Consider the following 21,310-nt stretch of genomic DNA (forward strand, 5'->3'; position numbering starts at 1 on the left):
TTGGCAGGATGTAGGAAGTGACTCTTTTCTGCCATAGTGCCTGTCCTTTGGAATAACATTCCCCTGGAACTTAAATCAGGCTTTAGGAAACCCCTGAAGCAGAATTTCTCAACCCTAACCTCTTGAAGATCTGTGGACTTCAACTCCGAGAATTTCCCCAGCCACACATCTTCAAGTGGCCAAGATTGGAAACACTGCCCTGAAGAAATAGCTCCACTGCTGGGCAGTCCCGAATTAGTGGGAAGCTTTTACAGTGGCTTTGTTAAGCTGGGCACAAGGACAGACTTTATCCATTGACTATGGTTTGTTTGTTTGAAAGTGGTTACTGGTATTTTATATGTTTGTGTATTAGTCTTATTAGATTGTTTTTTAACTGTTGTCAGCTGTAATTTATTTAGGTGAGATGGGTGGTCGTACAATTCAAAAGCTAACAAACTGAAGAGAGTCCAGACCACATTCCAAAGCAGTAACACTTTGCATCCTGATGACACAAAACTGATTTTGTCATTTGCTCTCCTTGACTATCCCTATGGACCCTTCTGTGTGTAGGGATATCATTTGGAAATTATTACTCAAGCACGCTACACCATACTCAGCCCTTGCTATAGCTTAATATTTCAGTGATAGACACGGATGTACACATGACTGAAATAAATGAGCTTCAGTTGGGAAATGGCACATCCTGTCATCATAATAATGTCAAAAACATCTGTGACATTGAAAAGGCTAAAAATAAGTCAGCAGAGCTGGAGGAGTAACTGATTACATTAAGGGAAACAGGATTATTCTCAGATAATGTGAAAAGCAGATAAATCTACTGTGGGAAGTGATGTGGTCAAAGGAACTGAAAATTAGCATCTCCCTGGAGTGCTATCCCTACATTTACATGCAAGAATCAGGGAACAGCAACTTTCTCGAAGCCACTCAGGAAAATACATGAAGTTTTGGAATGAGAACCTGGATTCTGATGGAGCATAGTTTTCCAATCTGGGGTCTTTCAGACATGCTTGCACTTCAGTTCTCATCAACCCTAGCAAGCCAATCCAGAGGCAAGTAGTTACATTCCTACATTCCTACACTCCCCTAGGAATGTAACTATATTCAGTTGGCACCAGCAGGTTCTCCAGTTAGCAGAAATGTTTGGAATTTGGGCTTTCAAGGGGAGGAAAATGGGACTCATCTGCCTTAGGACACTCTTAAAGGGCCCTTTTTGTGGTCTTTGGAGGTGATAGCTGAAAACTCACAATAGGTTTGTGCCATTTTGATAGGGGACACATATAGTCATTTGAACTAATCATCTGCATATCTAAAAACAGCTATTGAAGACCTTAATGCAGGGGACTTCAAACTTAGCCCTTTTATGACTTGTGGAGTTCAACTCCCAGAATTCCTCAGCCAGGCATGCTGGCTGAGGAATTCTGAGAGTTGAAGTCCACAAATCATAAAAAGGCCAAGTTTGAAGACCCCTGCCTTAATGCATATAATACCAAAGTTTAGCAACCAAATCTCCCATTTTGGTTTAATGACTTATAATTAAATGAGAATGGGGTGGAAGAGGAAGCCCAAAGTGGATCTGACTTGAGATACTATGGGAAAGATGTTTCATTGTTGCAAATTAATTATTTTACTGTTTAAAATCTCTTGTCCACAATTGTCACTAGCCTATCCCTTCCTAATAGAATCTCATCTATGCAACATACCATGATATAGCAATTTTTCATAAGAAGCAAGCGAGAAAGAGGCATTTGCCACACACCTGAGGGTACCATGAAAATCAAAGATGAGTAAATGCACTTTGGCAGAGTTCAAAATCAATTTATTGTATTGACTTACTTGGAAAGCATTTAGGACCTCTCCAGTTTTGTACTGCTGGCAAATGTAAATACTGGTGAATATGGAGATATGCTTTTTTGTGCTACCTGGAAAATCTAAAATCCTGTACTAGGGATGCCCAAGGAAGATGATCCTTGCAATAGAGATTAATAAGATAATTTAAAAATGTTGTCAGAGAATATGTGCCAGGTAATGATTCACTCTGATTTTTGCAATGATGCTTCTTAGCTCATAGGTAAATAATATACACAGATGAAGAAAATAAGTTTAGGAATAGTTACTTATTCATACATTTTAAAATGTTATTCAGGATAACACTGGAAATAAAGAACATGAATGTGATATGGACTAGAAACAGGTTAAACCTTGCATCCTTGTCCATCACCAATTGTAGATAAATGTCACCTGAAAAGTCACTCCCCCAGAGAAAGGTCAGGTTAATGGACAAAAATAACACATGAACAATGATTGCAATAAATAAATAAATAAATAAATAAATAAATAAAGGTTCACCAAACCAAGGTGGCTCGTGACACAGACAGATTGCATCACCCCCAACAAATGTAGGAGTCACACAGGCTAGCATTAAGGGTTACAAAGCAGATCTTGTAGTTGAGGAAGTTGCACAAGAATCTTTGACCGTCACCATGGGGTCAGTCTAACACAGGGGTTCTCAACCTTTTTAATGCCGTGACCCCCAACCGGTTGTAAGTCGAGGACTAAACTGGTCGTAAGTCGAGGACTAAATCGGTCGTAAGTTGAGGACTACCCAACTGGTCATAAGTCGAGGACTTTCCCTGCCCGGGAGCATGGTGCCACCCCCTGCGCCGGCCGAGGCGTAACTGGCAAGCGGCAGAGACGGAGCAGGCCAACCACCGGTGGGCCACCAGCTGGCCCAGCCCAAGGGAGGTAAGGCACCCACAGGAAAAGGGGAAAAAAATGGCAGACAGCCTTGCTTGGTGACCCCCGTGAAATGGTCGATCAACCCCAAATGGGGTCGCGACCCATAGGTTGAGAACTTCTGGTCTAACACATCTTTTTTGTCTTTATCTGCCTTCAGAGCAGCCCAGTCAGCCTGAGTACACACATGAAAGAGTCCTGTTTTATTTTCTGATTTGGAGCATGAATCTCTGGAAGAAATCATGTTTAGTTAGCAGTGTAGCCAAGCAATATCTTGCTTGGCAAAGGAGCATCTCCAGATCTGGAAATGACAAACAACTGTATTTTTTTTTAAGACGTTTTGGAATTGCAATAGTTTTGCTGCCTATGACCATAAAAGCAGGCTGAATCCCAGTCCCCTACCACAAAATTAAAATGTACTGTCAGAAGAAAGCATCTACAACAGATGCAGGGACAGAGATCTGAGTGCCAAAAGACTGCAGCATTATTGGCTATTTTTTTATTGCTCAGGCTTAGTATGAGGCTGGATAAGTGAGACGTATTTTTTTTTCCTTTTCATCTGATGTTTATTGGCATTTAGGAACACTTATTTTGGGAACAGGCCACAGTGAATGTTAGCTTTCATCTGTTTATTTAATAAAGAACAATTCAAAAGAGGTATGGTTAAAATACTGTTCAAACTCTGAGAGAATCTGATTGGTCCCTTGCCAAAATGCAGGGGGAAAATTGTATGTTGAGGAATTACATTCATTATTATTTGAAATGTCACTGAAACATTTGTAATTCCAAGAACCGTCACATTAAAAAGGGAAACAAAATGCCTGATGGCAAATAAGGAGTTTCTGCCATTTCTTGTCATCATTTATTAGCAATTGGCAACAGCTATAATCAATGCACCATGTTGACCAACACAGCCAATAATAAAATCAAATTTCAGAAAAGTATACTAAACTTTGCTGCATTTATTTGCCAGATGTGCATTGCTCTAAAACTTTTTCTGCATTCTATGTCCCAACTATCATTATTACTGTTGCAATATTACTCTTATTAGCATCTTTACAAAAGATCCTGGGAGTAATTTGCATACATTCAAGGCAGGCCAATTTCAGTGGGAAACCCATCATCCTAAAGCTTCATTCAACACAAAAACACTTAAGTAGATCATTTAAAAATCTAGCATATCCTAAAGATAACTGACTTTAAAATACCCAGAATTATCCTTAGATTCGCTTACCTCTACTCAGTCAGTTGTTGGTACACCAGTCCAGAAGAGGGTGTCTTTTGGCTGTTTGAATTGAAAAATAAGCTCAGAGAAGAGCTCCCATAGCTAGTCTTTCTCTCTTTGGTGCAGGGCATGGCAAAATGGGCAGAAAATCTCTGAGAAAGCTGAGGTTTCCCCCAACTCATCTGTAGTATTGCTGACCCTGCTGGACCAGCATAGATTTTGTATATTTTTGTCACGTGTAAAAGAAGGAATGGGTGTCAATTTGCCAAGATGACTGTTTGAGGATCCCATAATGATCTTCCACTTCATCTCAGGGAAAGTAAATTATCCAGGTGAAGCAGCAGCACACTCTGTCATTGATCTTGGAAATTAGGAATCTGAAAAAACATAACATGAAAGGAAAAAAGGATAGGGAGGGAAGAGAAAAGAGAAGAATAGATGTAAAGTTGTAAGATTAAATGGAAGCTCTTGCAGTCACCATCTTGAATAGAAAACAGGCATGCAGATCATTTAAGAAAGTAATTCCCCTCTAAATTTAGTCCTTGCAGCAACTGTCCATTGTCCCAGGTATACCAGGAGGGCTGAATCATTGAACTGAATTGTTTGGCTTTAAAAAACCAATTCAGTATTTTTAAAAAAAACAAAGTATCCAACCTGATTTGACAATTCAGTGTGAATCCCTGCTCCAATGCTGAAAGTCAGTTTGATTTGACGTGTCAATCAAATTATATGAAATCCAATCTTCAAATCAAAGCTTCAGACAGCCCTTGTGGGGAAAAAAAAGTCTGACTTGGGTTTTGTTGTGTGTTTTTCTTTCCAGCCAAAAAGAACCTTGGAGGCAGAGAACAAAGAGTTCTTTGATCCCTTCCCTTTCTGCCATTTTTCCTACTTAAAAGCCTCCCTCAGTGGGCTGATTTCCCCTTGCAGGAGAAACTATATAGTGTCATCGTGTCCCCCTTCTATTGAGACGAACACAGCTTAGAAGAGACAAGTTGAAGCAGACAAATGTCAGGAGGAGAAAAGGCCAAACCATTCTTTTCTTGCCATCCACCTTCTCGTGAATGTACTTTTCATATCTGATGTTTAGATTCAGGTATGTATAGGAGAAAGAGTTTCTCCTGGATAACATCTTAGTTTAGAACGAAATCAGTGGCATTAAATGTAAGCAGCAAATTCTCTTTGAACATACTGCCATTTTAATCTTCTCCTGAAAACATGGCTGGTTAGCAAGGCTTTCTCCCAGCTTTAGCACCGCCTCTCATTTACAAAGAGAAATATAATCTAATAAAAGACAGTGCCTCTGATATTTATAGCATCACCTATATCACTGGGGAGCTGCAAATGGTCTCTATAATTAAAGAAATGGGTCAGAAACACTTTCAGAGCCAAAAACATTCCCAGCAGGCAGACTGGAGTGAATGTATTGCTCTCCATGGTGTTACCTCCAAAGGATCATTTTAAAAAAAAAGAAATAGTTCTACATTTTTTTACTTTCCAAGTTGATTTTGCCCTCATTCAACTACTTGCTCTCTTATCACTGCTCTTAATTACATTACCAAGCCTACAAACAGGGTATTTTATATGACTCTCACTACATCATTAGTGCCCGTTTGACACCATAACCACTGAGTCTCTTAATGGTAGTAAAAGTACTGCAGTAGCTTTTATAGAGCAATTTTCTTCCCAGAGTAACAGATCTCAGCTTCCAAGCAGTTTTGCTCTAAAAGAATACAGAAGGGGTAGATTAAATGTCTGGATTATTTTTGAAGGCTTTCATTGGAAAATATGACTTAGTCCTTGACTTTCATATGTACAGAAAAGGTGATTATTAGGGCAACTTTCAGCCATGTTTATCTCCATCAACTATGTTGGCATAGTTAACCTCATGCTCATATAGTTAAATTTTATTTGCTGTGTATTTACAGGGGGGGCAAGTTCAGGTATAGGCGTGATCATGCTTGTACATGTGGAGACTCAGATACTTGCACAATGCATTTGCATGATGGTGTGATCTCATGTGTAGGTTATTTCAGCATTATTGTTGTTTTGGCATCATTTGGGCATCATGTCTGATAAATTCCAAGCAAAATTATTTTAAGCATAACTTGTGACTCCAGGTCAAATGCATCAAATAGACAAGATTTAACTACCATATCTTTGTTGTTGTCTGGAAGGGACTTAAATATGGTAAAAGGGGTCGGGGAAGAAGATGCTGCAGATCTATGTTGTTTTGTATTGTTTTGGATAACAGAACTAAAATCAAAGTTGGAAATTCCAAGGCATATATTTGATTAAACATTTTTAAAAATCATAATAAACTTTCAGAATAGTTTGTTTCTGACATCTGGGAAGCAGCAGGTTGGCTTTGCATGACTTCTATAGTCTGTTCCAAGTCTATTATTCTAAGGGGGAATATTAACCAGGGTTGGTTTGGGAAACTGCCCAGAAATTCTAGGCTTCCTATTTCCCCAAGTATGCACAAAGATAGAAATGTAACAAAATCCTTCAAATGCAAAATTAAAAAATCCATTCAGTCCCTCTCTACTTTGAAAGAATACTGGGCCCAGGTTGAGCAAGATTAAATGAACATATGGCAATGTAATGCCCTGCATAATATCTAGGAAAGCTCCAGAATTAATTTTAATTATTTGCAACACTGACCAAACCTACTGTAATCACAACATTATGAATGATTATGTTATTGCCTCCATGTGCTGTGCTCACTGTACATGTATGTGCACATAAGCACATAGTTGGTGGATCCAGTGTGGTGTAGTAGTTAAGATGCTGGACTAGGAATAGGGAGACCTGGATTCCACTCCTGCCTCCATCTCAAAGTTCAATTAGTGACCTTGGGCCAAACACTCTCTTTCAATCCTAGATTTAAAAACAATCTATCTACCCATTTACACTGGATTGGCATACTGGATTACAGTCCATAACCTTCAGTGAGGAGGACTTTATTCTCCAGTTCATTTATATGGGCCATAATAATACTATGTCAGATGTAAGACATGGAAAACCGTTTCGGAGGTAAGGCTGACTTCTAGTAAAACCAGTAATTCAACAGAGTTCTTCTATCTTGGGCTGTCAACATCCCCATCACCCCATTCTTGGCACACCACACTTAGATTAGAATGCCACCCACTGGTTCTCTGGTGTGGAAGAAAACAAGAGAAATGTGAGCATTTTATATTTTCTTGGCTTAAATCCTAATATTACAGGATGAGCATCCCAAGACACTTAGCCTTCCCATTTATTACCTCTTGCTGTGATAACTGTGAAATTTTCTCATCTCACAAAGGAAGAGAAATAATTTTTCTAATAGCCTTAATGGGGATTTTGAGGTTTTGGCTAGTGGCCAAGGGAAATTTTAAAATGAAGGTTCTCCATACACAGTGTTTTCTATCTCTCTGTCTCTGTCTCTGTCTCTGTCTCTGTCTCTCTCTCTCTCTCTCTCTCTCTCTCTCTCTCTCTCTCTCTCTGTGTGTGTGTGTGTGTGTGTGTGTGTGTGTGTGTGTAAGAGAAGAAGAAAAGGGGAGGGAAAGTCTTTTATTGTCCAATAAGTTTCAGAAATGATATATTAATTGAACTGTCCTCCATAATGGTGCACTTCACAACAGCTTTGCTGACATCAATCAGTGGAAATGAAAACTAATTATTCTTCAAAGAAAGAAATCTGAACATGGTTGTAAGATTATGTTCTCTTTAGTTTGAAAATAAATGGAACATATGGCTGCTACAGAACTTCTATTTTTTTATTCTATTTTTTTTAATTTGAAGTCCGAAATTTTACTGAAATCAAAGATAGTATTCAGATATAGGGTGTTCCCAAATCCTTTTCCAACATATCAATGAAAGAATGTTTAACCTTTACAAGGACAGTAACAATGCTTTAATATCTCACTGGGAAACCATTCCAAAACAAAAGATTCCAGATTCAGGTTCTTTAATCTCAGGGTAAATGGGTATCCCATTTATTTTCTAGGCTAAGGGTAAAAGGTCTTGGGATGCCCTGATTAAAAAAAAAAAGACAAGCCATTTTACTACGATCTACTAAAGTAGATTTTGCCATAGGAAATATGGCTGATATTTCAATGAAATCTGGAAGGATCCCTCTTTCTCAGCTGGAAAAGTTTGTAAAACTCAGTATGTGTTTCAGAACAATTTATAGAACTCACCAAGTCTTTTTTGAAAAAGTTGTTCTTAAAATTAAAACTAAATTGTGTTCAAATAAGCAACATATATGAGAAGCAATATAGAAAAAAAGGCATCTTACAGGTAGAATTACATATCAAAATATAAATTATCATTGCATTAAATATAAAATTACACAAATGGGCATTAAAGTCATTCAACAGCAACTGTAAGTTTTTCTGGGTCAGTCTTCAATAAAATACGTCACAGAAAAATTAGATTGTGTAAAATTGCATGCATGTTCATGCAAACACAAAGTGAATTACCATTGGTCCACACATCCATTCATGTTTGACTGTTCCTACAACTGGATCCTAAACCAAGCTATTGCCACATATTATAGTTTTTTATGCTTTGAGAGTTATTTGGAATAAGTGCTTTTGACCTCAGGCAAGCATGAGCCCAAAGCTCATTGTTATTCATTAAAGCAACCATGTCTTTGTTCAGCCATACATAGAAACCTGAAAAAAGATACAACTGTTTAAGAATCCTATTAATTTTAAAGAATCAACTCCTTAAAGCAGTAACATCTTTTCTGGACTCACACAGAATCAGGATACTTTAATGAATAACAGAGAGCTACTCAGCTCACATGAGATCCAAATATTTCTTCCAAATTATTTTCACAGCCATTCTGGACACGACCATTTTCTTTTTGTTGTTGACATCGGGAGAGACTGTTTCCTCTGTTCCACAGTCATCTACCTACCATCCATAAAATTGCTTCAAAGCCAGAGGCTTTTATCAGAATAAGATAAGATAAGGTAAGGTAAGGTAAGGTAAGGTAAGGTAAGATAAGGTAAGATAAGATAAGATAAGATAAGATAAGATAAGATAAGATAAGATAAGATAAGATAAGATAAGATAAGATAACCTTTATTGTCATTTTTTTACTGTAGGAACAATGGCACACATCAAAAATGAAATTTAGTTGCCCGCTCTCAAAGTGAAACGCATACAGGACACAAACCTAAACATACTATGAACAACGTATGTATAGACCCACACCCCTACATATATGTAGCAAATAAATATTAAATACTGTCCATCTTGAATATATAACGGAAGGAGGAAGCTTGAGAGTTTACAAGGTTAATGCTGTATGGAATGAAACTATGGCTGAATCTGGATGTTCTGCTATGGATACCACGAAGCCTCCTCCCAGAAGGTAACAAGGAAAACAGGTCGTGAAGAGGATGTGTAGTGTCCCAGATAATCTTACGGACTCTGCTCAATAGCAATTGATCTCCTCTGCCCCACTGGTACAACAATCTTTCTTTTAGCTTGTTTCCCAAGGAAGTGCATATCTTTTGCCAAGGTTAATGATGTTAAATCCAGACAGTGTCAGTATCCATGCATACAAATGCAAAAGGTTATTCGCTGCTCAGCCATATTCATATACATATGAAGGGGCTCTTCTGTATTCAAAACAGCAGAGACCCTTCATATGTAAAGACCCTCTCTGTTTTGTTTTGATCAAACTGCTCCTGAAATACTGTGTTTGCACCTTTATATATTTCTCCATTTAGGCCTCTTATTATCATGCCACTTGTGTTCTCAACCTCCTCTATTTTGTCAACATATTTTGTCAATCTTTAGGGGAAAAATGACTTATGTTGATCTGGATCCTTTCATCTCTTGGTGTGCCCTAGAACTGCATTTGCTTCCCCCAACCCATTTTTGTAGCTCTATTATATTTCATTTCCAGTTATCGACTATGGAAAACCCCATTTCTGCCCTCTCTGGATTCTGTCATACTACGAAGGGGAAGGGGGATGAGCAAAGGGGTTTTATGGCTCTCACTTCCTTCATTAAAACTTCAAAGGGACTGAATGTGGATCTCACCAAGAGGACTGACCATAACAATATGGCCATCACCTTTCATCTACTATTCTCTGAAGTCTCCATTCTGCCTGCCGTGAGGAAAAGGGGGTGGAAATGTAATGCCTGGGATTGTCGTTGGAAGGACGGTGGGCTGAGGGCTTCTTGGGAACACTTAAAACCTTGAATGGTAGGGGTTGGCCCCTCAGATCCTGTCTAGAACACCTGCAACCATCTTCTCTTAATAAAAATGCCTGTTGGAAGAGATATTCCAAGAGTTCTGTCTTCTTAAGATGTAAAGTGGGGTGGGTCTTTACAATTACTCTATACCAGCAGTTCTCAACCTGTGGGTCATGACCCTTTTGGGGGTTGAACAACACTTTCACAGGGGTCGCCTAAGACCATCGGAAAACACATATTTCCGATGGTCTTAGGAACCGAGACACCACTCTTCTATCTAGCTGCTGCCCCCTCCTCCTCCTCCTCTGCTGGCTCCTCCGCCTCCAGGGTGCCCTTCTCCTCCAACAACACTTGCTCCTGCTGCCATAGCGCCATCCCGCGGTGGCCATGCTGACTCCCAGCTGCTGGCCGGGAGCTGGGCCGGCTCCCAGCTGATTCCCAGGAGCTGGGCCGAAAAGCGGAGGCTGGGCCGATTTCCAGCTAACGTGTGCATGCCAGGCTGACTCTCAGCTAGCTGTCGGGAGCCAGGCAGTGTGTAGCAGCCCCGCCGGTTCCCCACCGACATCCAGACACCGACCTGACTCCCAGTTGACTATCGGAAGTCGGGCGATGCTCATGGGGGCCATGCGGACGTCGGCCAGCTGCTGGCTGTGTCCTCCCCATCTCCCGGCTCATGGCAAGCCAAGGGGCTTGACACGCGCCCCCGATGCCGCCCCAGTCTGGCTCAGCTGTGTGGGTGGCCGATCCGATCCGAGCTGGGTCTGGGCTGCTGCTGGCGCTGCCGCTGGGCTGCTCCACTGCTGCCGCTGCTGCTGGCTGAGTTGTGGCGCTGAGCCTGTCCCCACGCCTCTTGGTTGCTGGCTGTGCTCTGCCTCTGGCCGCCCTCCATGCTGCGCCGAAGCTTCCCCCGCGCCACCCGGCCCGCCTCCCTCACTGTCAGAGGCCGCCTCAGCCCTGGGGCTGGTGGACAGGAGCGACTCCTTCCCGGCTCGCTGGGCTCTGGGCCTCAGAAACATCCAGGTGGCAGGGAAGAGGGCGATGCCCATATGTGCATTGGAGGCCAGCCAGATGGGCTGGGAGGGGAGAAGTGGCACCTTCCCAGTGGTAGCTGGCTTTCCAGCTGCACCCCTCTCACGTGTGATGAGTCGGGGAAGGGTCATGGTGGTGAAGGGCTGTGCAGCATGGAAAAGGGCTCCCATGATCCCGCCGCTGCAATGGTGCTCAGGAGGCTGGAGGGCGGGCAGGTCCCAGGGGGGCGGCTGGGAGAAGGCAAGAGGTGCCGGGATGAGGATGGGGGGCTCCAGACTACCATCCTCAGCAGCCCTAAAAAGCACTATGGAAGAGTGGGGAATGCTGGGAGTTGCAGTTCATCACCATCTGGGAAAACATGACTCTCCAAAGATCAATCCTTCCTTCCTTCCTTCCTTCCATCCATCTCCTTCCCTTTCTCTTCAATCTCTCCTTCCTTCCTTCCTTCCTTCCTTCCTTCCTTCCTTCTCCATCTCCTTCCTTTCCCCTTCAATCTTCCTTCCTTCCCTCCTTCCATCTCCAGCTCCCTCCCTTCCCCTTCAATCTCTCTCTCTCCTTCCTTCCTTCCTTCCTTCCTTCCTTCCTTCTCCATCTCCATCTCCATCCCTTCCCCTTCAATCTCTTTCTCCTTCCTTCCTTCCTTTCCCCTTCAATCTTCCTTCCTTCCCCTTCCCTCCCTCCCAACATTTTTGAGCAAGGAAGAGTAAGCTTCTCCAGCGAGCATTGCTATATTGTTTTTGTGATTAATCACTATATTTTAATTATGTTTAATTCATAACAATGAAAATACACCCTGCATATTAGATATTTACATTACAATTCAAAACAGTAGCAAAATTACAGTTATGAAGTAGCAACGGAAATAATTTTATGGTTGGGGGTCACCACAACATGAGGAACTGTATTAAAGAGTCACGGCATTAGGAAGGTTGAGAACCACTGCTCTATACAATAGATTCAAATTCAGCTTGTGTTCCACCAGGACCCACCTGTTTTATATGTACTGTTGACCAATATGGCTACAGCTATATTGTGTTTGATTTTCTTACCCAAATATAGGGACTCCTGCTTGTCAAGATTCTACTGAATCTTGAAACTCTCCTCTAAAGTATCTATTATCCTCTCTTTGTTGTCGTAAATTTAATAATCACATTTTAATCCTTTGTCAGGGCCTTCACAACAAGGCATAGGCAAGGAAGCAAGAATTATACAGAGTTCAGTAAGAAGCTTTTAAAGGCAGGATTGGGGGTAAGGCAAAAATCATAGAAACTACTACAGAAATCTCCGACCCTTATTTTCAAATGAGTTCTTGAAGATGGAGTCCCTTTGAATTGTTTGAATCTCTTCTTCCTAGCCTTTTTTTCAGCCTGAACTGAACTGCTGATTATGAAGATAGCTATAACAAACTTTTTTTTTATCTTTTGGCTACAATATGTCTAAATTATCTTCTGTTACTTTCCCAGCCTCTCCCCCTCCCCCCCTCCCCAGTCTCTCATATATCTCATCCTAGTCATTTATAAACAGGTTGAACAGCACAAGGCTGAGAACAGAGTCTTACAGTATGTCACTCAATGCTTCCTTCCTGTTTGATGTAAAGCCATTGATGTACCCTTATTCAGAACAATTGTTCAACCAGATCTGTATCTATCTAACGGTAGCATAGATTATTCAGTAGTTTGCTATCTTGCACAGTAATATCATAGGAGACTTTGTTGAATGTTTTACTGACCTCATTTTCCTGGTCAACTAAACTGGTAACTTTATCAGACACAAAACAAGATCAGATTGGTTTGGCATAATTTATTTCTAATAAATCCACATTAGCTCCTTCCAAGCATTAATCCAGCACAAAAGGACTACACAATAATCTGTTTCAGAGTTCAATGAATGGGCATTAAATAAAACTTTTATCAAAATGATGATGTATGTTCATGACATCAAGACCTCAAGCTTCATCTCTTTCTTACTTATGTGCTATGTTACAATAGAAGTATATCAGGGGCAGAATTTGTGTTGTGCCTTTGCAAGGAACATTTTATCATTTGTTCCCATCCCATTGCAGATGCTCATGTACTGAGTCAAGTTCTCTGGTCTGTAGTTACCCATCATGTCTTAACGGTGATAGAAAGAAGCTCTAACATAATAACTGGGGACTGTCAGAGACATGATCACTATGATTTCCATTCATTTTAAACAAGGTTTGTACTGAAAAGGGTTCATGTAAGTCCCTTGTTAATTCTGGGGAGATTATCCAAGCCTTATGTATAAAACATATTGGTGAGCAACACTGGGCCTGAGTAAGCAACAGCTGAGAGCAGAAAGGTTATTGAGTATAGTTCAAAGTAGAAGAGAGGACAAAGGAAATAGAGATGATCAAAAAGAAGGATTATGGCGGATGGGTTGTGGGCTTTCAGAAGTATTGGAAGGAAGGAAAAAGGCAGAAGATGAACAAAGAAAATAGCTGTTACAAAAGAAGGGGATAGACTTTAGAAATGAAAGGAGGGTGGGAGAAGATGAGTTGATCAATGAAAGGAACTTGTATGGAATATAGGATAACTGGTTTATAGAACAAACCATAGTGTACAAGACACTTGTGCTGTGTTTTCAAAGTGAAAAGACAAAGCATTTTATTGACATTTCTGAAAGTGAAGCAAATAAAAACTGTCCGATCTATCATTATAGAACCATTCTGGTCCACTGATTATATCTATAGTAGAGACACCCACTACAACAAACAACACATCTGAAAATCCAGATTATTGGCTTCAAATATAGGCAAGGTATTGCAAGAGAGAATGTGAACTGTTAGTTGTTAAAATAGAAACTAATATTTAGTGAAAATGGATGTTCAAATTCTCATGGTTTGAAATGAAATTTCAAATGAGCAATGAAGCTATTCCCATACATCTAGTGGTCAGATTTTTTTTTTCAATACATTGAAAGTCTAAAGAATTTCAGCAAGCATTTTTAAATAAAATCACATCTATTATTGAGCATACATTTAAAAATAATACCTAATAATAATAATCTAGGTATTGATTGATCTAATACCCAGATCAAAAAGTAATTGCCTTTAATTGACAGCATTAAAAGAAAACACATGGATAATGATTCATATTTTAATGTAGTCTGGCAAAGCAAATGGATCTATATCTGATATTGATGCAGGCCACAAATTTCAAAGAACAAAATAGCAGTAGCAGTCGTCTCCATTTACATTCTTTGGCAACTCAAATTGTTGAAATAAGAAAAAAGCAAAGGTATGCATCACCAATGATGAGGGATCAGCTGAGGCTTTTAAAGTTTTCGTTTCACATATGAATTATGTTTTGCATTTTGTAAAATAATTGTTCTTAACTTACATAGCAACCTACATTTTGCAAGTGAGAGCCCCTTGTTAACAAATTGGTAGGAACCCCTTGCAATCTAAATTATATTTATTACTGTTCTCTTTGTCTCCCCAGTAAAAGAAAATGCATTGCCATTGGTTCTGCATCTCTCAGCATTTTACTCTGAAACTGTAGTCAGTGAAATGGAGCAAAGGTAGAGAAACAAGTAAGCACACTATAAGCACATATCATGTCATCTAGTTAAAGATATTCCTTGTAATACATGGCAAGTAACCATGAGATTCTGTTCCAGAAGACAATGCCACTTTCTTTTAAAAGTGTACATTGGATTTAGAAACAGAATCTTACTTCATGATTGATTAAATGAAACATAGAGGCAAACTTTTTATCTATGGTAGGTTTTCTGCCTCCTATAGACTGGATTTCAAAAATAAGGGTGGCCCTTTTATATCCTGAGAGGAACAAGTCTAGCATTGTTCCACATGCAGCTAAACCCATCATCAGAATATTGTATTTTTAAGTGTGAGTTCACAGTCAACCAAGCGTGCCAAGCAATAGTTTTAGTCTGTAAGCGATAGCAGCATTTCCCACAAAGAACAAATTATCTGCTGGCATATAACTAAATTAATTTATAATTCATGTCAGAAGGGGTTGTACTAATATTTTAAATACTTTATCACTGGATGTAACAAGAGATATAATACACTTCATCAGACTTATAGCAGATTAAATGTTGGTAAGGCAGCTGTATATCTTGAATTATTTCTATCTCATTTAAAAATACCTATTTTTCATTTCAAGATTTCTCCTTCCCTTAGGTATGGAATGAACTTCAAAGCAACCTAGATTTTTCACAGGACTTTTAGAAAGATCGATAATTTGCTCTTTTTTGTTTATGAAATATGTCAACTTAGTGGGACAGAATCATTTTTAAGAAGGAGCCAAGATCAATACACGTATGCATAGATTTATGGGTAGTTTAGTTACAATCAAAGTAAGTCTTATTGTTTAAAGACTTATAAAAGGTAAACTTGGAAGTTTATATTGAGGAATTCCTCCAAAACCTTGTGAGTTAGCACTCTGTGTATCTGTGTATCTCTTTGTTACTGTGTATCACACAAACACACGCATACACACACACACACACACTTAATTTAAATCAAATAGACATATATTTAATTCAGTTCACCAATGTCAATGTCCACCTCAATAAAGGTGTATGGGTGTGAAGGAACAGCTTAAATCCAGTAATGAATATGCAGTATTATTATGTGTGAATTGCTCACATACACTCCTGCTCAGATTGTATGTCTCGGTGAAACCTTAAGTGAATAGCATGTCATTAAAGATGGTATCTGTTGAGTCCTTGGCGGGAAGCAGACACGAGAAGCAGTTGAAGTTCTCAGTTTTCTTTATTCTGCGTTCAGCTTACAAGTAGATGGCTTCAGCAGCTCCCAAAACCTCCCAGCTTCTTATATAGACATTTCCCGGGTAAATGCGATACTTTTCCCACGCCAGCACCCGCGCATGCGCACGGCGCTGGCGACAGCCTGTCTGGTCCCGGGCAGCTTTGCACCTGCCCGGGACTGCCTGCAAACACCCGAGCCGTTTGCAAGGCTCGGGACATAACACCCCTTTCCCCCGGGCTAAAACTACTACCAACATATAATCATTTATTTTATGCAGTGTTCTGCTTCTCAGTGCTCCTATCGTTACCTGGCTTTTGTTTAGCCAGCAATGTTATGTAATCCTCTAAGTATTTAGGAGACTTCTTTGCTCTCTGTGACCTTCTCAGCTCTGGGTTACTAGCATGAGTTCCCTGACTGGAGGGAGATGTGAGCCTGTTCTCCTTATTTTGCCTTGGTGCCTTCCAAGGACTGTGCCCCGATGCCTGGCCTGCTTGCTTGCCCACCGGGCTCGTCAGGCCAGGGCTTCTGTCACTTTGTGACCTGGTTGACCTGCCTAGCTGTAGACCCTCGGGCCCCTTGAAGTGATAGCCACTGCTGGGCATCTCTGTTGAACCTCCTAGGTCCGTCCAAGACCTGTCAGGAGGCTGACCATTCCCTGAACCCCGTTCTGTGTCCGGGCTTGTGTGGGTTCCTGTACTTTCCCAAAACTCAGTTACTCCCTGATTTGGGCTAGAGGTGTTGTAGTCGGGACTTGGTTCCTCGACCACCTCCCTGTATGTTTGACCCCCTGTAGAATTTGGGGTAAGGTCAGGCCAACCTTGGGGATTGTGTGCCAGCTCTCTTGCGGGGAATGATTTGTTGGGATGCCCCCGGGTATCCTCCGTGACTGGAGTGCTGTGTGATGTGTGTGGAAAGTGAGTATGCCCCCGGGGTGACTCCCTGGCTGGAGTAGGCGTGGATGCCTGGTAGTTAGGTAGGCTCATAGAATTCTTGTTCGGAGCTCTCGCGGAACCCTGGGATGGGCTGTTTGTGGCTCCATCAGTGGAGATGGGCAGCAGCTCATGCCCTTCCCTTTGCTCCAAAGGGTCCCCCTCCCCCCCCTGGAAAAGACCCAGGAGTCTCATCTGAAAAGTCCCGCCTAGGGCAGAATTGGTCGATGTGCCGACGCAGGACACGACCGTTGTCCAGGGCTACCTCGTAGGAGAGAGGACCTGTGACCCTGGAAATAGAAGCAGGGATCCATGTATGACCAGGCCTGTAATTGCGAGCCCAAACCGGGGCACCCACAAGTAGTTGTCTAGGTGCCCTAGGATGTGAGGTAGATGAAGGCAGTCTGTCCGGATGCAACCGGTCAAGTTTAGTAGTAAGTTGACACCCCCAACGAAGTTCAGCTGGGCTTCTCCCTGTAGAAGTGGACGGTGTGGTGCGATAAGAAAGGAGAAAGTTAGCCAACCTGTGATGCCAGTCCCCGTAGGTGAGTCTTTTCAATGCGTCCTTTGTGATGCGCACCATACGTTCAGCCATACCGTTGGTGGACGGGTGGAAGGGTGCAGACGTGGCATGACGAATCATGTTTGCCTGTAAGAAAGCTTGGAATTCGGAGGAAGTGAATTGAGGGCCGTTGTCGGACACAATGACATCTGGCAGCCCGTGTGCAGCAAAAATCCCCCTCAGTACCTGAATAGTCTTTGCAGTGGTGGTGGATGAGACAGGTACAACCTCAAGCCATTTCGAATGGCTGTCAACAAGGACCAAGAAGAACTGGCCCTGAAAGGGTCCAGCGTAGTCAATGTGCACCCTAGACCATGGGGACTGTGTTTCCTCCCATCTATGCACGGGAGCTTGGGGCATCTCTGGGCGAGATCATTGGCACAGGTGGCATGCATGCACCTTAGCCTCAATATCTTTATCTAAACCAGGCCACCACAAGTGGCTGCGCGCAAGAGCCTTCATACGAACAATGCCAGGATGACCCTCGTGGAGGGATTCTAAGACCCTAGTCCTCATTGAGGTGGGAATGACAACTCTGTTTCCCCAAAGCAGACAACCCTGAGAAAGGGACAGCTCGTTCCTTTTGGACCAGAAACTCTGAAACTCAGGACTAGGGCAGTGCTCAGGCCAACCAGACAAAACCCAGGAACGGACACGTGAAAGTGTGTGATCTGTACCTGTTTCAGCGGCAACATCCCTGGCACTAAGAGGGAGCTCGAGCAAGGCTTGGATTGATAGAATGTTGACAGCTGGCGCAGGGTCAGCTTCTACTACTGGCAGAGGCAATCTACTGAGGCCATCAGCATGGCCCATTTCTTTTCCAGGCTTGTGGAGTAAAGAAAAATCATATGCAGACAAAAAAAATAGACCACCTAAGCATTCTAGGGGAAATGATTTGGGGAGTCTGCTTACGTGTGGTAAACAGTCCCAGCAGAGGCTTATGGTCAGTGAAGACCGTGAAGTGCCTGCCATATAGAAAGTCATGGAATTTTTTAATTCCAGCAACAACAGCCAGAGCCTCCCTGTCTATCTGAGCGTAGTTGCGCTCAGCAGAAGACAATGTTCTGGAGTAATATGCAACAGGAACCTGAGTTCCATCAGACCTGAGGTGGCTCAGGACAGCTCCAACCCCGTAAGGGGATGCATCACAAGCGATGCACACAGGAAGGGACTCGTTGAAATGTGCAAGTACACTGTTAGAAGTGAGCAAAGCCTTGACTTTGTTAAAACAACCCTCATGCGTTTGTGACCACCGCCACACTGCTTGCTTGTCTAGTAGCCTGTGAAGAGGCTCAGCTACACTAGCTTTATGTGGAAGAAAAGAATTGTAGAAATTCAGGAGACCCAGGAAAGCCTGAAGTTCGGCTTTAGACTTTGGCCTAGGTGCTTCTAAAATAGCAGTTAGTTTGGATTCAGCAGGGTGAATCCCAGCAGCATCAATTTTGAACCCCAGAAATTCAGTAGAAGGCACCCCAATCTTGCATTTGTCTTTTTTGAGCTTGAGGCCTGATTTCCTGAATCTTAACAGAACAGCGCTTAGCCTTTCAGCTAGAATGTGTGTGGAGTCTCCTGCAATTAAGACATCATCAAAGTAGGGGCAAACCCCCGGTATGCCCCGCAGTGTGTTTTCCATTACGCTTTGGAAAATCCCAGGAGCGACATTCACTCCAAACTGCAGCCTTTTTACCTTAAAGGCTCCCCTGTGGGTCACAATAGTCTGAGCTATAGCAGCATCATCATCAACAGGCAGCTGTTGATACGCTTGAGCTAGGTCAAGCTTTGCAAAAACGCGCCCCCCCTTGAGGGAGGCCAGAATATGACTGACCACAGGAACAGGATAGGCATGTTGCTGCAATGCCTTATTCAGAGTGCATTTGTAGTCAGCACAAATGCGAATGTCCCCATTTGCCTTTAGAGGCGTGACAATGGGGGTCTCCCAAGGACTGGAATCAACAGGTTCTAGGATTCCCTGTTGAATCAGTTTGTCTAACTCAGTGTCAATTTTACTCTTTAAAGCAAAAGGGACCCTTCTTGCTTTAATTCTAATGGGAGTGACAGTGGGGTCTAGCTTTAAGGACACAGGGGGTCCTTTGAATGTGCCCAGCTGGGGGCTGAAAACATCTGCAAATTCTTTGCAGACTTCCTGTAGGTCGAGTGTTTGCAAACTGTTGAGTCCTGTGACGTGTATCCCCAGGGCCTCAAACCAATCGAGTCCTATGAGACTCGTTCGTTCACCCCCTACTACTAATAAGTCTAGTGGACCTTCAAAACTCTTGTATTACACGTTAAGGGTGGCCTCCCCCTTAACACACACTCTTGAATTTTGAAAATCTGTTAACACAATGTCAGAAGGCCTTAGCTTGGCCTGAGTTCCACTACCGGAACAAATCTTCCTAAATGTATGCAAGGAGATAATTGAGAAGGCAGACCCTGTGTCTAGTTCCATAGATAATGGAACCCCTTGTAGCTTCACCTTGAGTGACAGCTTTTTCTTAATGGGCTTGTGTGTGCCTGTCCTAAGGATGCTTCTTCACAAAGCGCAAAATCCTACCCTATTCTGGCTGGGGAATCTGGTACCTTTCAGGCACAGTTCTTCCTGAGGTTGTACCTTTTGTCAGCCCAGACACACAGCTGCAATGTGTCCTTGTTTGCCGCATGCCCGGCAGGTAGCGGAGCGGAACTTGCAGTCGGTTCTCCTGTGGCGACCTCCACAGCCAATGCACTTGAGCGGAGCTGAAGAGCTTCCCTTCTGTTTTTCTTCCTTCGTGGGGTGGAGACGGTCGACTTCCTCGTCCGGATCCTCCTCGGAGTTTCTTTGGACGTCTTCCTGGTGCACAGATGCAACCTCTGGACTGTTTCTGATCGGCCGCATGTTCTTGACAGCGCCGCCTGCTGCTTCTTCTGCGGTGACTTCCCTTAAGGCATCTTGGTAGGACAATTCTTCTTTAGCGAAAAGTCTCTGTTGTAGATCTCGATGCCTTAACCCGCACACGAATCGGTCCCTCAGTCGTTCTTCGAGGTCTTTGAACTCGCAGTGCTTGGCGGCCTTCCGTAATGCGGCGATGAATTCTTTGGCCGACTCACCGGGCCGTTGATCCCTCTGCTCGAAGGTGTGGCGCCATGCGATGACGGACATCTTGGGGTGGAAGTGCTCCTTCAGTAGCTTCTTCAGATCTGCGTAGCTTACAGACTCTACTGGAACAGGTGCTGCAAGGTTTTCTGTGATGTCGAAGGCGTCTTGGCCGCAAACACAAAGCAGGGTGGCAGCCTTCAAGCTCTCTTCCCTCACTTGGTTTGCCTTGAAGTAGTTCTCCACCCTGGCTACGTATGACTCCCACCGCTCTGGATGTGAGACGTCGAATTCCGAAAGCCTTCCGATTTTTGCCATCTTCAGGAGACGGGTCTATCAGCCAGCCTACCCCCGAATGCGCACTGGATTGGCGGGTAGCTGCCGAGTCGACGCCGTTCCGCCGCTCAGGACTCACTTGGGTAAGCTTACACTTCTTCCTTTCCAGGCGGTGTAAGGCGATCCCACCTTCGTCACCAGTGTTGAGTCCTTGGCGGGAAGCAGACACGAGAAGCAGTTGAAGTTCTCAGTTTTCTTTATTCTGCGTTCAGCTTACAAGTAGATGGCTTCAGCAGCTCCCAAAACCTCCCAGCTTCTTATATAGACATTTCCCGGGTAAATGCGATACTTTTCCCGCGCCAGCACCCGCGCATGCGCACGGCACTGGCGACAGCCTGTCTGGTCCCGGGCAGCTTTGCACCTGCCCGGGACTGCCTGCAAACGCCCGAGCCGTTTGCAAGGCTTGGGACATAACAGTATCATTCTACAAATTTGTATTTATATTTATATTCTCAGATTTAAAATATGA

General features: G+C 42.7%; 1 pseudogene; it reads right to left on the reverse strand.

Annotated features, from left to right (window-relative positions):
- Positions 1-5,549: 5,549 nt before the first annotated feature.
- On the reverse strand, positions 5,550-19,875 carry LOC120301711 (annotated as a pseudogene).
- Positions 19,876-21,310: the final 1,435 nt, after the last annotated feature.

Source organism: Crotalus tigris, unplaced genomic scaffold (genome assembly GCF_016545835.1).
Source record: "Crotalus tigris isolate CLP2741 ecotype Arizona unplaced genomic scaffold, ASM1654583v1 scf7180000024391.5723578, whole genome shotgun sequence".
Taxonomy (NCBI): Eukaryota; Metazoa; Chordata; class Lepidosauria; order Squamata; family Viperidae; genus Crotalus; species Crotalus tigris.